At 32.4% G+C, this 17006-nt stretch overlaps 1 pseudogene; it reads left to right on the top strand.

Annotated features, from left to right (window-relative positions):
- Nucleotides 1-3: 3 nt before the first annotated feature.
- LOC121391789 lies at nt 4-11534 on the top strand (annotated as a pseudogene).
- Nucleotides 11535-17006: the final 5472 nt, after the last annotated feature.

The following is a 17006-nucleotide window of genomic DNA, read 5'->3' as shown; positions in this document are numbered from 1 at the left end:
CTAATGGTGGAGATACAGATGGGGGAGGTGGGAGGGGGAGGAACATCGCCACTTTTTCTGATAGTGACCTTCTGGAAGGACTACTGTAATGGCATACTGCCAACAGATCCATTTCCATTATTGTAACTGTGATCAGGCGTTCTTGGTGCAGAACGTTATCTTTCATAAAAGTTCTTTTCAAAGCGAGTCCAATAAAACTACAATGATAACCAATAATAAAACCAACCAGCAGACCACCTACTAAAGAACCCACCAACTGTCCTATTGCTGGCTTGCTAGGTGAAGTTTCAACAACCTCCAACTGACGGTTTGCACTTAATGTTGGAATCACAACGAGAGTATTGCTACTAGTAGTACTAGGGTATAGGTAAGATAGGTTTAATCCCAGCATTTAATGTACAGGTAATAATAGTAGTAGTTGTAGTTGAGAATATGTAGTATAAGTTCTAGTTGTCTTTTGTAGGGGCTGGAAGACATGAAGGTTAGTCTTAATGACTGTGCTTGGTAGTACTCACACAAAAGTCTGTAAGATTAGAAGGTGGCTTTATGGCTTCTGAAATCTTAGTAGTATAGTTGTAAAGCAGTTTGTTAATGCATGAATTCATTGTCGGCACTATTCCAAGCACAATATGGATCATTGGATTCTAGACATTCCACACAAGATGAATACTTAGAACGTTGCCAAGACTAATATCAACAAGGAGATTTTCAGCAGTTACATATAGTCTTCGGACTCCATTTTCATTTGAATATTTCAGTATTAGTTTGATAATTGGATTGCCACTGTGGCTGGCTTATAAGACTTTAAGCACTGTTGGGGAACACTATTGCCAGTATTATGAATGAAAGCTTTTACAGAACCTTTATTAGTACCAGCATATATACCTCATACGTTTCCTATTATAGGTAAAAACATCTACTGCAATCTGAGTATGCTTTCTCGTCAACTGTAAACAAAGCACCACGCCAATTGGCAGTGCGTCCCCTTTAATGAGCTAGGATAGTTCTTTGGCCCTCATCATCTGTACGGTTTCGCCTGGACTTCTGGACAAGCAAATGGTCCTTCGGTTCTCTGTCAATCTATCATTATTTATCCAGTACATAATTACATCCATCTTTGAAATCCTTGACAAGACTTTCTGATTTACTGGGATCAAAACTGAACTACAAATTGCTGATCCTTCTGGACCATTGTCAGCAGATTAAAAAATGTGCGCTATAAAGTACAGGTAATTGAGAATTATCTGGCCAATGAAGGTAAGTTGATGAAACATCATCATAATAATATTTAGGTGCATTGTTATTGACAACATGAGGACAAGTCATCCTAGCTTTCTGGGAAGGTTCGAAATCGTATAAATTGAGTCGGTGTCGGTTATTCCCTTCATCAGTTTTACAAATTCGTATTACTCGAGAATAAGTGATTGTTTTGCCTCGATTTCACTTCAAATGCAGGCTCTCGGGCAAAATAGTAAACATGCTTCCTATTTCGTAAAGGGAAATGAACCGGTTCCAACTTGTTGCGGACAGCCATAAAGGACTGTTTCAAGTGTAGAGGTGACAAATGTAGAATCTCCCATAAGAGGTTGTGGTGCTACTGCAACTCTTCTCTTGGTGTTAAATTTACCAAAGAATGAACCAGTATAAAATTTCCTATTAGTTGCTAGTAAACCAATACTATGCAACTTTGTTGAGTAGGGGCTAAAGCATCATCTACAGTGGGTAAGAACCAGTTAGGTAGCTCCATTCTTTGATATTAGTGCGTTTGTGCACAGTACATTTAGGATTGAATGCATTAGTGGCCACAAACCAGAATAGTATCGTTGATTTGTCCCTCCAAAGTTGTCTTTCCACGTAATGCCCTTTGAGGTATTTGCTGCAATATTCTGACGAGGTTGACGCATTCGCTTTCGGCTGAGAATTATCTCTCAAGCATTGCTCTATTGAAGCATTGCTAGGCTTGATACATTCGTGCTGTTTGAGTTCCAACCTTGGCAGGAGTGTTAAATGATAAAGATTATTCTTGGTGGCCACCGCAAGAGTGCATCATCAGCTATAGTGATGAGATCCGGAGAGAATCTAGTAACATATTTACCTACGGAAACATCTTCACATAAAGGAGACTCGTTCACAAGCTAAAACATTAGTAATCGATAGAAAAAAATTTAATAAAGATCCGTTTAAACGCATCATATCTCCACTTTTACAATAAATTTGTAAAGTACAGCACTTTTACTGCGAACTTTTATTACTAGTATTCCGTATATTCTAATTTCTAATTATCCCGTTAGGTGATTTTGATTCTCCAAATAGAAGATGTTAGCTTCCAGGTGTAGCTCGTTTAGAAGGGTAAGCAAATACATTATACAATATACATGCAAACTTATAATCTTATTGGACACAGAACCTCCCTTCTTCTTTTAATATTTACTATTTTCTTTGCAGCTGCTTCCAAGGCCACATACATGTCTTGTATCCAGCCGATATGCCAATTGCAGGCTCTCTAGAGTATTTTCTGTACCATGCAGAGGTTTGTTGAGTGCATTATACTATGTTGTAATGTATGAGACTAAGACAGTGGCACCATATGCATTTGAGACGAGGCAACGGGCATTAATTAGAAACTTTAGCATTTACAGTTTTTTTCCTGTTTACAGAGCTATCACCAACAATCTACCATTTTATCAAGGTGACTAATATATTAATATATGCACTAACTGCTTACATTATGGTATGGTGTAGTATAATATTTGTGCATGTATAGGAATTGGTTCATTTAGGAACTTATGAAATAGATTACAATGACTTATATTGGTATAAAGAAATTACTGTTAATTCAATAACTATATTTGATGAACAAAAGACAAGTAATTACAATATACACATTATATGCAAACAGTTTTAAAGGATTCTATAGATTCTATTACTAATACTAGACAGTATTATGACAAATTGATACTGAACTGCTGACATTATTAGTTCTGAATTACCCGCAGTAACTTGAGACTACCACAACTACTACAACAAAGAATGCATATCACCATTAGTACCAATACTATATCGTTAGTTTCACTCTCTCTTACATAAGCACACCTGTCATATCTCCTCTACTCATATGTTGTATATTTTCGTTGCACTTACATTTGGAATAGTTACGCTAAATTTTACTCTAAAGACATTTATTATTCTATCCTTATTACCCTGTGTAATGTAATGTGAGATATTTGGTATAATGAGAAAAATGGCCAATCTAAATACCAAACGTCTAAAGAGACTCTCCTTTTGGTTGTGCTAAAGAAGGAATTAAAAATACTCACGTTTTCATAAATTATTAGAAGGCTAAAAATTGGTGTCTAGTTACATATAGTAATGTTTTTAATTGTAAGAGGCTTGTTTTTTTCCCTCCAACAATACCTGTAATGAAAGTTACTATCAATGAATTATCACATATACATATATATGTACATATACATGTATAGTAATGGTCATTTATAGTAAAAACATTCTCATTTATGGGTTATCCCTTTAAGTTGGATATCATCGTCATGGTTACATCATCGTGTTGGGGGTAATGAGCTGTCGTTCCTGTGAGTACAACATCTATCTCTGTGAGTAATTTTCTACTTATTATCAATTTCATTAAGGCCACTGTTTATAGAACTAGTTTAATTTTATTATTTGGATTTAAATTGTCTATTCAAAATCATTACTATTATATTATCCAAATATGGTCCACATATATATTTATGTCTGTGGTTGTTGTCAATATATAGTTATTGGAATAAACATACGTATAGTGAGGGATCTCCCTTCAAATTAAATACAACATTAGCACATACATGTAATTACTAAAGCAGGCAATACAATCTGCATATAATGTGGCCTCAGTATCAGCATGGCTTGAGTTTGCATCACGTATCGTTAAACTCATCAAGATTAGAATACGGACTGAAACCTAGAGTCTACAATATATCAATAGTCATTGGGCATTGGTGTCCTTGTACCCAGTAACTAATGACATATTTTGTACATGTACATGTGATACATGTCTTCACATAGGTACACTGTTATTATTTAATATAAGTACATGTTGATACATGTATACACATGTATTTTCATGTATTTACTGGTTGTCTTTGTACTTTGAAACTGATGCTCCATATTAAGGTGTTCTGAGAACAAACTTTGCAAAGTTAATAACAGTTCAGTTTAATACAATATATAAACAATCATTATGATCTTTTCCGTTATCTTCATACGACAACATACTTGTATGAATTTGATCATCACTTTTAAGTGTATTTTCTTTATTGGCTTTTGTTGACTTAAGACTTATAAAAGACAGAGCTATTAATTGTTAATACAATACATACTAAATAATAAAGAGATTACCATAGTTGTTATCCTAAGTAGCCAAGTTTGTTTTAAAGTGTCATTAACACTATTACGTTATTTTATATATAGCATTATTAAAAGCAGTATTACCTTGTATTTGGAATATAAATAGTACTATTACTATGATAATGATATGATAATGTTGGTTTCCATGGCATCAAAGATAACCATAGACATATACGCATGTAGAGTAAATTATATACAAATTTACATGCAATACTTGGAAATAATTTGTAAGGAGAATAACCCATTGACTAGCTATTCCCACGTATATTAACAGTTAATCATAACTATACTCTATATATACACATACAGTGATGCTATATATAGTGTGTTGTTTGTGTAGTGTTAAAGTCTTTCTCTCTACTTTTGTAGCTGATGAGTTCAAAATAGTTTGGACACCTGCATTGCTGAGTCCAGTTTCTGAAGGGTTGATATCAGTGGGGTGAAAAGTAAAAGCAATACATTTAATGTCAGTAAACGATGACACTCTAAGATTACCTCAACAATTATATTAAGATCTGTATAGTGTTACAAGAGATGATCCAACAGTAGATCAGGTTATAATATATGATGTATGAGTGATCATTAGACATATTAGAGACTGTTTTGAGTGGGAGAATAAACATTATTACCTGTACCCTCCTTTGACATTCCTGTCCTGGTACAACTATTCACAGTGATAATTTGATGATGTAGGATCAATGTTGTCCTTAATTATTAACAAAGGATCTGTTCCTTTAATGTATCAACTCTCACTGGTTTTGTCATTATAATAATTTTAGTCTATTTCTACCTTAATAATGTCCAGATGTTTTTGAAGACTGTAATGATATTAGTACGATTTTAAAATTTGTATTAAGATTATTAAGGAAGTTCAATAGACTGCCGAAAGAAGCATAAAAGTATATTAACACTATAAATTATATTTCTCTTGGAATGTGTTATCACTATCATTATGAGTGTATATGGGTAACTATGGGTAACTATTGTAACAGTAAACAGTATTAGTACATAGTTATATGGGTAACTATTGGTAACAGTATTAAGTACATAGTTATATAATTTGGTAACAGTATTAAGTACATAGTTATAATATATGGGTAACAGTATTAAGTACCTAGTGTATAAAGTTGTGAACAGTATAGTTATATTGGGTAACTATTGGTAACGTATTAAGTACATAGTTATAATATGGTAACAGTATTAAGTACATAGTTATATTTGGTAACTATTGGTAACAGTATTAAGTACATAGTTATAATATTGGTACCAGTATAGTTATAATATTGGTACATAGTTATATATGGTAACTATTGGTAACAGTATTAAGATTAAATATTTGTAACACATAGTTATATTGGCTAAGTAGCATTAAAGAACAAAGTAATGGTACCTAGGTTATAACTAGTGGTATCATTATTTGAGGGTAAGTCGTCATAGTTATAATGAACAATAATACATCAATATCATTACTAATAGTTTACCCAATAAAAAAAAAAAAAAAAAAAAAAAAAAAAAAAAAAAAAAAAAAAAAAAAAAAAAAAAAAAAAAACATAACTATCTACTAATCCCTAATACTATAACTATGTATAATGTTCTGGAGATAGTAATTGTCAACTAGTATTGTAGCAATGTTTTTTTCTTGTTTATTGGTATCGTGAGTTAATACTTTCATACTGGATATATCATAATGTATGTACATGTCTGTGTAGTTTATGCATATGTTGATAATTAATATGATCATATTAGGTAAAGCCATGACACTTTAGTCACTTTAAGTTTACTTACTGTGTACATTGAATGGCTTAAACTCTCTCTAATGTCATGAGTACATAATAATTTGTACTATAGTTTTATATACTGTTAACTAAATTAAGGAGTGTTACAATGACTGTTTTCCTCTTGTTTGCGTAGTAGTATAACTCCAGTCAGCATATAGATAGTGTGTAATAGTATTTCCCGTGTCTGCATATTTTAATGTATGATTGTATGTCATGTGGTTAGTAGTCCACATGATGTAATTTTTAGACCTCTCTTATTAAAAGTCTTTGAATTCCTCTTAGACATTCCCGTCATATATCTTGTAATAAAATATTCTAACTTATTATAATGTCATTATAATATTGAGAGGATATAGTGTGTTCCCATTTGATTAGGTGTGTCAATGTTGCATTATTTATTGTTATCTTTGTTATTAGTGAAAATGAAGCATGTCATTTTTTCTTACACCCAAATGCTCTAATACCTAATACATTTGTTATTATTATCTAAACATCTTTCTATGGATATATTGTAGCGGGGGATAGTTTGTTTAACAGTCCATCTCCTTACAACCCACCTGTGTCAATCATCCATTTATTCATCCAGTGCTCATTTGTCCATTCATCTGTTCTTTCATCCATCCATCCGCTCTTTCATTCCACCCAGCTGCTCTTTACCATCCATAATCCATCTTTTCATCCATCCAGCTGCTCTTTCATTTATCTATTATCCTGTCTAGTGTTGTTTTAGTATATAGAGTGTTTTGCATACTGTCTTAATAATTATTATGACTGCCAACAATTATCATAATATTTACTAATCCTATCATTGCCTTTCCCTGTCTGTATTATAAGATGATACATTTATAAAATGACATGTTCTTATTTCTGTTATTATCAATAGATGTTGGAGATGCTGTAAAAGAGGACGAGATTATTGCTGAGATTGAAACAGATAAGGTATTGAGAGACTTAGTTATATAGATTAAAAGCTAATTTTAAAATGGCTCATATTATAGAGCAGTGTTTAGTGTTACTGTATTTCTCTCCAACTTCCAAATTTGTGTACATGTACACAAATTTGGCCCTGACATTGACATTTATTTAAACTTTGAAAATTTGAAAAACGACAGACATTTCAAATTACATGATGAAAATTCATTTTATTTAATGATCTATTAATGGTATGTTTGAAATGAATAACTTTGTTTGTTATCTCACTAACATGTCATATATTTTAGCCGCCAGTTCACTTGTGTAGAATGTAAAGAATTCTTTTATAATACATCTTTCATGTTACTACTACTGCCAGCTAAAATGGAGCATGATGCATGTATAGCCTCATACCAATTATCATCTGATCATAGTCTCAACCCCAAACTGTCATGCTTACAAGCAAAGGCACCTAACAATCTGAGGAATGAGAATGATGAGACTAGTAATAATAAAGCCTGAGTGTACTGTGTTCATAGTAGTCCTTCTTCACAGTGTAAATATAGTACTGATACACAGAATATGTAGTTGTTAAAAATGTATAATGGTCTTTACTGAATTATGGTTTACAAACATGCTATTAACATGCCAGAAATATTCCTTATAAGGAGTGTTATATTGAAGAATGTAGTACTACTATACATTGAGAAATGATATTTGGTATTCAAATTGGACATGTGAGAAGTAAAATAATTTATAATTGAGTTTAAATTATTTCTAATGTGTTCACTGAGATAATTTTATCTATTGCCAAATCTAGTTTTGTTAATTTTAAAATATGTACCTCACAGGATAGCTGAACCCAATTACCTAATGTAAACTGATTAAGAAGGCGGCCATATTGCTGCATCTTCAAAGCCTCTTTTTAAACTGATAGAACAAATAAACAATTCAGTAAGAATGTCAGCTGAACTATGCATAATTAAAGTTAACAAGAGTTATCTAACAATTGCCAAATACCTCCATTGAAACTGATCTGTACTATTGTAATTAAAATAAAGACCATCTACCCCCGCCCATTTGCTCCATAATCTGCCCCATTATGCCATTTGTCCTATTCATCCACCCATCTATCCATTCATGTATCCACCCATCTATCCATTCATCCAGCTGTCTATTCATTCTTCCTATATTAAGTTATCTATATCACACATTCCATATAACTTGTGATATGATGTCGTTTGTCTTAAAGTTCATGAACTATCCTCTACTGGAATGAAATACATAAATATACATGTACATGTATAAATACATGTAATTTGTACATGTACATGTATTCATACTGTTAGATCATCGTGTAATTTGTGATTTCATTCTCATTAGTTGCCAATGAAGTAATTATTATTGTTATGATGAGTTTGTAATGAGCGATAAACTGATTTATTAGACCAATATCAATCTAATATATTTGGGGTTCTATAAAGTTAGCAAGTGAAAGTATTTGGATATTTCGTTAATTAGTATAATATTAACATTCCATGTATTGTAATAGTAATCCTGTTATGTATGTGTTGTTATTTAATGTCGTGTTATTTTTCTAAGCAGGTGTTATTTTGTGGTTGCAGTATAAGTTATGTGTCATTTCTTTTTCCACATTCCTAGACTTTCTATTCCCATTCCATCACCTGTGTCTGGAATAATTGAAGAGCTATTCATTTTTTCCAGATGGTGATAAAGTAGTTGCAGGAGATCAATTGTGTAAATAAAGATCACTGGTAAGAATGGATGGTTAGATTAATACAAAATGGACAAAATGAATGGATCATATGCTAATTAATAGATAAAACTAATTAATTACTATAGGACATTATTTACAATTTTGTTAATTATCTTAATAAAGGCGTGTCACTTTATGAAATTGTTCCATAATAATGCATCATCTTTAATAAACATAGAAATGTTCTATAATATTTACCAATTCAACTATTGGTGTGTGTGAGGTATTGTTATATATTGAGATGTTTGTAATGACTGAAGGGATCTGGTTCTAACTGTTAAGACCTAATCACCTTCTCTCATGATAACAAACATCAACAACCACTTAGTAATATCACACACACACACACACACACACACACATCGTAACACGAATGTCACATGTACTTGTACTTAAAACATGTATTATATACATGTATACTGACAACTCAAAAAGATTCTTTTAAGAAATGGTGTTTCTTTATTTTAATAATCCATTTATTTTATAATTTGTTAGTATACATAATAGATTATAAATTTGGAGATAATATTACTATCTCTAACTTTATCAATGAATGAAACAAAATCTGTCAACAGAAGCTATCGTGATTTGACAGTACATGACATCACAGTTCATTCATGAAGCCATTCTTTCTAGACATACTATTAACACTACGTACTTAAATGTCTATACATGTATAAGATACTGTAGTATAATACATGTACATGTACATGTATTATGATATTCACTGTAATGAGCTGGATTCTATCCAGTCGGTATTTCATGGAATATTATAGTTCCAGTAAAATCTTAATTGGTTTCTGTTTGATGTATAGACGACGTGTACAATATCCGTTTAAATATACATGATTTATTTGTAGATGACGTACCGGCTGCTCCATCAGCTTCTCCGCTCACTGCTGAAGCCACACCTCCTTCTCCTCCTGCAGAGCCTGTAGACATACCAGTTCCTTCTATAGATGGTCCCTATTCCAACCACACCTCCTCCTGTGCCTCCTCTTCCTAGTATGGTTTAATCGATTCATGGTAATGAAGGGACACAATTATGTTTTCCTCTTTTAGCACAACCTATTGGTACTGTACTTCCTCCACCTATTCCCCTCCACTTCAAACCACAACTACTTCAGATAGTCCTCCAGTGGGTGCTCGTACAGAAAAAGGGTTAGTTACATATATATTATTTCCTAATAGAGAGATCTTTTAAATAATGAATGCTAAATTTGTCATGGGTGTGGTTATGTATTTATACTACCTAATTATTGTTAGCGTCTCTGTTCTAATGATGTACTACTTGTGTAGACATAATTCTTTTATTAAGAACTCTCTTTCTCGCATCAGATCAAAATGTCTCGTATGAGGACAACGTATTGCTGAGCGTCTCAAAGAAGCACAAAATGTCAATGCTATGCTTACCACTTTCAATGAGGTTGACATGTCAATGGTTATTGAATTAAGAAAAAAATATCAAGATGCCTTTGTTAAGAAACATGGATTTAAACTTGGGTTCATGTCACCATTTGTGAAAGCATCATGTTTTGCTCTTCAAGAACAACCAATAGTCAATGCAGGTAATGAAAATAAATACATCACTTTAACTAGATTGAATTTCTCCCTCTCTGTTTCTCTCCCCCCCCCCCCCCTCTCCCTCTCTCTCTCTTTCTCTCCAGTTATTGAAGGCAATGAAATTATTTATAGAGATTATATTGACATCAGTGTGGCTGTAGCCACACCCAAGGTTGGTAATCAAGTTGCTAAGTCTTGAGTTCATTATATAGCCAAATACTTCCAAATAAATTGTATTAATAATAGGGTCTAGTTGTACCAGTGTAAGAAATGTAGAAACCATGAATTATGCTGATATTGAGAGAGAAATAACATCATTTAGGAGAGAAGGTAAACACAAGTGCTCTTATTATAGTACATGTATGTCAATGGTTGTTGCTGTGTTACAGGCTAATGCTGGTACATTAGCTATTGAAGAAATGGATGGAGGAACGTTTACTATTAGTAATGGTGGAGTCTTTGGGTCTTTATTTGGTACTCCTATCATTATCCACCTCAATCAGCTATATTGGGTATGCATGGTGTATTTGATAGACCTGTGGCTATTGATGGAAAGGTATGATAATATACAATGTATAACTAGGAGGTTATTGGTTGGTACATTGGTATAATGGGTCTTTAGTACATTGGTATAATCATTATTAGTACATTACCCCATTAGTATAATGGATCATTGGTACATTATCCCATTGGTATAATGGATCATTGGTACATTACCCCATTGGTATAATGGATCATTGGTACATTATCCCATTGGTATAATGGATCATTGGTACATACCCCCATTGGTATAATGGATCATTGGTACATTACCCCCATTGGGTATAATGGATCATTGGTACATTACCCCCCTCGGTATAAATGGGTCATTAGTACATTGCCTCGTTGTATAATGGGTCATTAGTACATTGGTATGATGGGTCATTGGTAATTAGTATATTCATTAATTGATAATTTCTTACTTGATAGGTTGAAATCCGTCCTATGATGTATATTGCATTAACATATGATCACCGATTAATTGATGGACGAGAAGCTGTCTTATTTCTTAGAAAATAAAATCAGCTGTTGAAGATCCTCGTGTACTCCTCTTAAATGTGTAGCAGGTTTTGTGTTTAAACTAGTTTATTATTTAACAATGATAGGGTGTGGCCAAAGTAATGGTCAATTAACTAGTAAATTGTTATATTCTATACAAGTTCCCATTCTTTATAATACAGTATTATCTTAACAGATATACATATATAATTTTTCTCAAGTTTTGGAGAGGTTGTAAATATTATGACTTAATTTTTGAGGAGTGTTTTGGAGATGATATGAAGAACACATAAAAAGAACTACTAATGTGAAGATAAAAATGGCAGCCAAGGTTGTCTTTCTATTTTCCTTTCGCAAATAAGTTAGTTCTTTCTCTATAAAGTAGAAAAAATAAACTTAGAAATAATATATTATTAATTTTCTCTAACCTTTATCACTTATCTCCTCTTCCAATGCTTCAGCTGCTTTTTTTAGTGTTAGTCTGTAATTATATATAAATAGTTTCATCAGTCAACCAATCAAATTAATGTTACAGTTTAATTAATAACTGTTTCTTATTGTTGGCTTTATCTTCTGCCCCTTTAAGATATGCTAAACTATATCTACTAACTTTTCATTGTCAGGTAATTCTTCTTCCAATCTATGATTGTATTCTAGCAGCTGTTTCCTAAATCGTGCTGTCTCTTTCTCTAATTTTTTATCTAAATTATGAAATAGGAAAAAGAACAGTAGGATAAACAAGTTTACCTGACTTGTAATTGTACCATCTTTTTCTGAACATACTACCTGCCATGCTTATATAATGGCAAGAGTGGCTCCACCCACTAGTACAACCCACGTGGATATTTGATGATTTGTTCGGTCCTTCTTGGTGTAACTCGTGCTATGACGTAACTTTACTCTGATGATGACATCACTATGTGTCAGACAGGTTGATAGTGGTAGTGTGAATGGTGTCATTTCACAATGATGTCATCATAGTCAAGTTACACCAAGAACCATCCATTATTCTTTTAGCTCTAGTTTTTTTCTTAGACATCGAATTGAGAAGATATTGAACTTTCTTATTTGAAATGTATAAAAATATATAATAAATTAGTTAAAAGTATTTAAAGAACAATTTTCACAAATTATATAGAAGAAATAGTTTCAATAAATTTTTAACAAGATTAGCAATATTAATACTTTTAGAGACAAATTTAAGTGTGAAAATTTAATCTGAAAAAGAACTTGACAATCCCAGGTCAATAGTCTCAGTTTTTAACCTTTTGGTCCACGATATTAAGCTAGCTAAAACATGGGCTAAGATGATAGGTAGTGAAACTACTTCAAATTTTTATGAAGTTAGCTATACAGGTCCTTGTAGGTAGAGTAATTGTTTGTGTTCAGAAATGTTGTTAAAGTCTGTAAAAAAAAACAGATTCTTTAATTCACATGTACATTTATTAGTAGAACAAAGGCCATTATATAAATATTTTTAAATATGTAATGCAACATTTTAGAGCAGTAATACTAATGTCACTTCATAAGAATCTATATACCTAACTTCATAAATATTTTTAAATATGTAATGCAACATTTTAGAGCAGTAATACTAATGTCACTTCATAAGAATCTATATACCTAACTTCATAAAAAATTTCAAATGATTTGGCGACATGGACCAAATTTCAATTTTTGGCTCCAGACCTGGGGTTTTGAGTCAAAATTTGGCCTAAGATGATAGGTAGCAAAATCACTTCAAAGTTTTTATGAAGTTAGCTATATAAGTCCTTGTTAAGTACAGTAATTTTCTGTGTTCAGAAATGATGTCAAAGTCTGTAAAAAACTAAACAGATTCTTTATTTTATATGTACATTTATTAGTAGAACAAAGGCCATTATATAAATATTTTGAAATATGAAAACGCACCATTTTAGAGCAGTAATATTAATGCCACTTAACAAAGACCTATAGAGCTAACTCCACAAAAAAATTTAAGCAATTTGATGACATGGACCAAATTCTCAATTTTTTAACTTTTGGTCCATGGTATTGAGCTAAAAATGAGCGAAGATGATAGGTACCGAAATCACTTCAAATTTTTAAGAAGTTAGCTATATAGGTCCTTGTTAAATAGAGTAATTGTTTGTGTTCAGAAATGATGTCAAAGTCTGTAAAAAACTAAACAGATTCTTTAATTTACATGTACATTTATTAGTAGAACAAAGGCCATTATATAAATATTTTTAAATATGAAATGCAACGCTTTTGAGCAGTAATAATAATGTCACTTAACAAGGACCTATATAGCTAACTTCATAAAAAAAGTAGAAGTTAGATGATGTTTAAAATGTCTCCTTTTTAAAACATTTTGAATGTGATAGCTTAGCATTTGATGTAGTGTAAACATGTAATTTGAATTGTGAGTGGCTTAATATAAAAAATTAATAGGATTAGTATTGTTCTAGTTTGTTTAAATAAGACTAGTTTTATTCCTGACCTTTAAAATATAGTTTTCAGTTCATTCCTACTCCATCGATTTAGAACTATCGTTAATGAGATTCATAGCGCTGATCGACGCGCCCCACAAGAGCATGAAGAAAAAATCTGACGTACATATAAAAAGAAATTAAAACAGTCATGAGTGCCAGTGTGTTGTGGGCCAGCGTTCTGCAATGCATCAGACCTCTGAGATGGTTACCAGCATACTCTACGGAGTATCCGAAAGGCGACTAGGATAGGGCTGGTAGTCTCCCTTTAAACGAGATGAGGCTGGTGTATTTGTAGTTCCCGGTTCCTGAATGCGACATTCCCTAAGAGCTGGAATCCCGTACGGCTGGTTTTAAGTTAGGGCGATGCTCCAGCCAGGATTACCTCGTCTTCGGACGAGGGTTACCAAGCCAGGTGGCGGTCCCAGCTAGCAATAGCAGGGAATCCTGGAGCCTAAGTGGAAGCCTGAGTGGGTGAGCGAGTAGGAATCGTTTGGGCAACACACAAGGGTTTTTTTTCATAATCTATTTACATATTTTTGTTTTTAAAAAATCTATTTAAATTACTGGAACTGGCCAGTTTTAAATGTAAAAAATATAGAATGTTAAGCCAGGCCCATCCATACAAATTTAAGGTTTAAGAGGAAAATGTTTAAGTAGCCTGCAAAGAAAACCATACTTTAATATGAAATGGAATTAATAATGATACTTAGCATTGTTAATAACAAAATACACTCCACAGTCATTAAGAATATATTACAGGGACATTCTCTTATGAAGGCGGTGCTACCAGACCAGCTGGTCCTTGGCCCAAAGTCTGACCAGCCACTGCACTTTGCAGAGGCTTGAAACCCAACTCTTCAACAGGGACTCCAAAACTTGAGAGTTTAGCTTCATAGGTTTTGATAAGATCATTATGAGCCTTTACGTAATAATATTAACAATAATAGCGTCTTAAATTTGTAAATGTACCTTGCAAACTCGAGCTAGTTCATTATTGTAAGTCACGAATAACACCATTTTGGGAGTCCAAGACATCCTGAGAAATAGGAAGAGAGAGAGAAAGAGAGTATGTTTGAGGATGCTATGTGAAACCTTGTACCTCAAGTTTTCTAGTCACCATAGTCACTGCTGATGGATCAAGATTGGAAGAAGCTAGCACTTCGTTCAATTGAGATAGATGCATAATCAGATAAATGAATGGATGAATAGATGGATGGGATAATTTGATGTTACAAAAATATATCTCATTTATTTTCTAGTTTTATAAAACTACTCCAAACTTGAACTATTTTATTGCAGTTGGAATAATCATACTGTACTGTTCAACATTCTTTGCTATTAATGCTTCTCAGAATGATGTATATGTGACATTATCTTGTACAGTAAGCACATATTCATTGATAAGTTACAAGTTCTGTTTTATTTTGATTAGGCTTATATTTGGGCATTAATTGTTGGAATTACTTTATCCTTTGGACCAGTTTTTAGCTAAAATGTTGAGAATTTATTACATCTTTAATAATCCAACAGCAAAGAAAAACGTAGAACACTATGTATATAAGGACTTAGGGGCACAATATTCCTTATTAGGTGATATTTGTTCTAAGTAATGGTGATGAGATCTATCCAATGCTTCGTTCATTTGGCAATACATATGATATTGGAGTCTATGTATTTGGTCAACTTTCATCTATATCTTTGTAGTGTTATTCATAGAACCATCCTCCAAGGACAGCCATTTTCTTGTCCCATGACTATCCAATACTCTTTATAGAGGAGCATTATATTAACACAATATATATTATAAATAAACTGACTAATATAGCTATAGGAGCTGATGATTTAATCAGCCAATTACTTTGAATACTCTTTGTAGAAACAAATTAATATATATTCAAATCATCTGGTCTATTTTCCTGCACTGCCCGCTAATAATCAAAATGGCATGAACAAAGGAGGAATGAGAAGAGAACAATGGTGTTCTCTTAGTATAGCACCAGGCAATCTTTGGAAATCTCAGGAAATTTCATAAATATACTGGGATTTCGAAATCACGTATACAAAAATCTGTCCGTGTCATATCCCTCGGATACTTAAAGGCATGGCAGCTATTACCACTGCTGAAAGTATTACAAGTGACATTAGACAAGAAGCTAATATTGCTTTATTAGAGGTTGATAAAGGTATTATAGATATTGATACATGTTTGTAGAGGCAAGCAAGACATTGATTGTACTACTTCTAATTTTTTGTTCCCTCTCAAAGGATTGAAGTCTCCTCGTCCTGGTGAGCAATGTGAGGCCATAGTCCGTTTCCCAGGATTAATGGACCAGTTTCCATTTCCCATACTCATTAATGTAGCATTTCTCAAATTAGCTGACGTTTTCAGGACTGGGTATGGAATTTTCAATTTCAAGATTCAGAATCTCATATTAACTTTTCTGATTTTAGTATCAGGTTTTTTATTTTTTCCAGGAGTAATCTTCTACGTTTAAATATTCTCAAAGTTGTACAAGTCACAGAAAAACATCTTAACAAAATCACAAGTACTGAAGAGTTCTTTCGACGTATTTATTCCGTCATTCACAGTAATGACCCTATTGCTAGAGCCATTACATTAAGGTAAGTAGTAAAAATACATACTATGTGTGTATTGCTCTATATACATGTATTATATTTAACATAACATTTAAACATTTTGACACTAGTTAATAATATTAATGTTCATGACACTACTGTTGCATTATAAATTGTCTATATTTCAATCACAAAAATTATCGTGTTTTAAATTTGCACAGAAGTTAGTTTTTTTTGAAAAGCTACGAGTCCATCATAATAAAATGCACAAGTTAAATGTTTATGCACAATAAACTTTTTGAAAATTACAGCCTTCATAAAAATTAAATAACTACAAAATTAACTTAATTTATGACAGTACAGTCATATAATACTGATTATCATGTTAATTTATAATAATATTAACAATACTAGTTAATAATATTAACAATACTAGTTAATAATATTAAGAATACTAGTTAATAATATTAACAATACTAGTTAATA

Source organism: Gigantopelta aegis, unplaced genomic scaffold, assembly GCF_016097555.1.
Source record: "Gigantopelta aegis isolate Gae_Host unplaced genomic scaffold, Gae_host_genome ctg2956_pilon_pilon, whole genome shotgun sequence".
Taxonomy (NCBI): domain Eukaryota; kingdom Metazoa; phylum Mollusca; class Gastropoda; order Neomphalida; family Peltospiridae; genus Gigantopelta; species Gigantopelta aegis.
The sequence above is the reverse complement of the archived record's forward strand: the minus strand, read 5'-3'. Positions and strand labels throughout refer to the sequence as shown.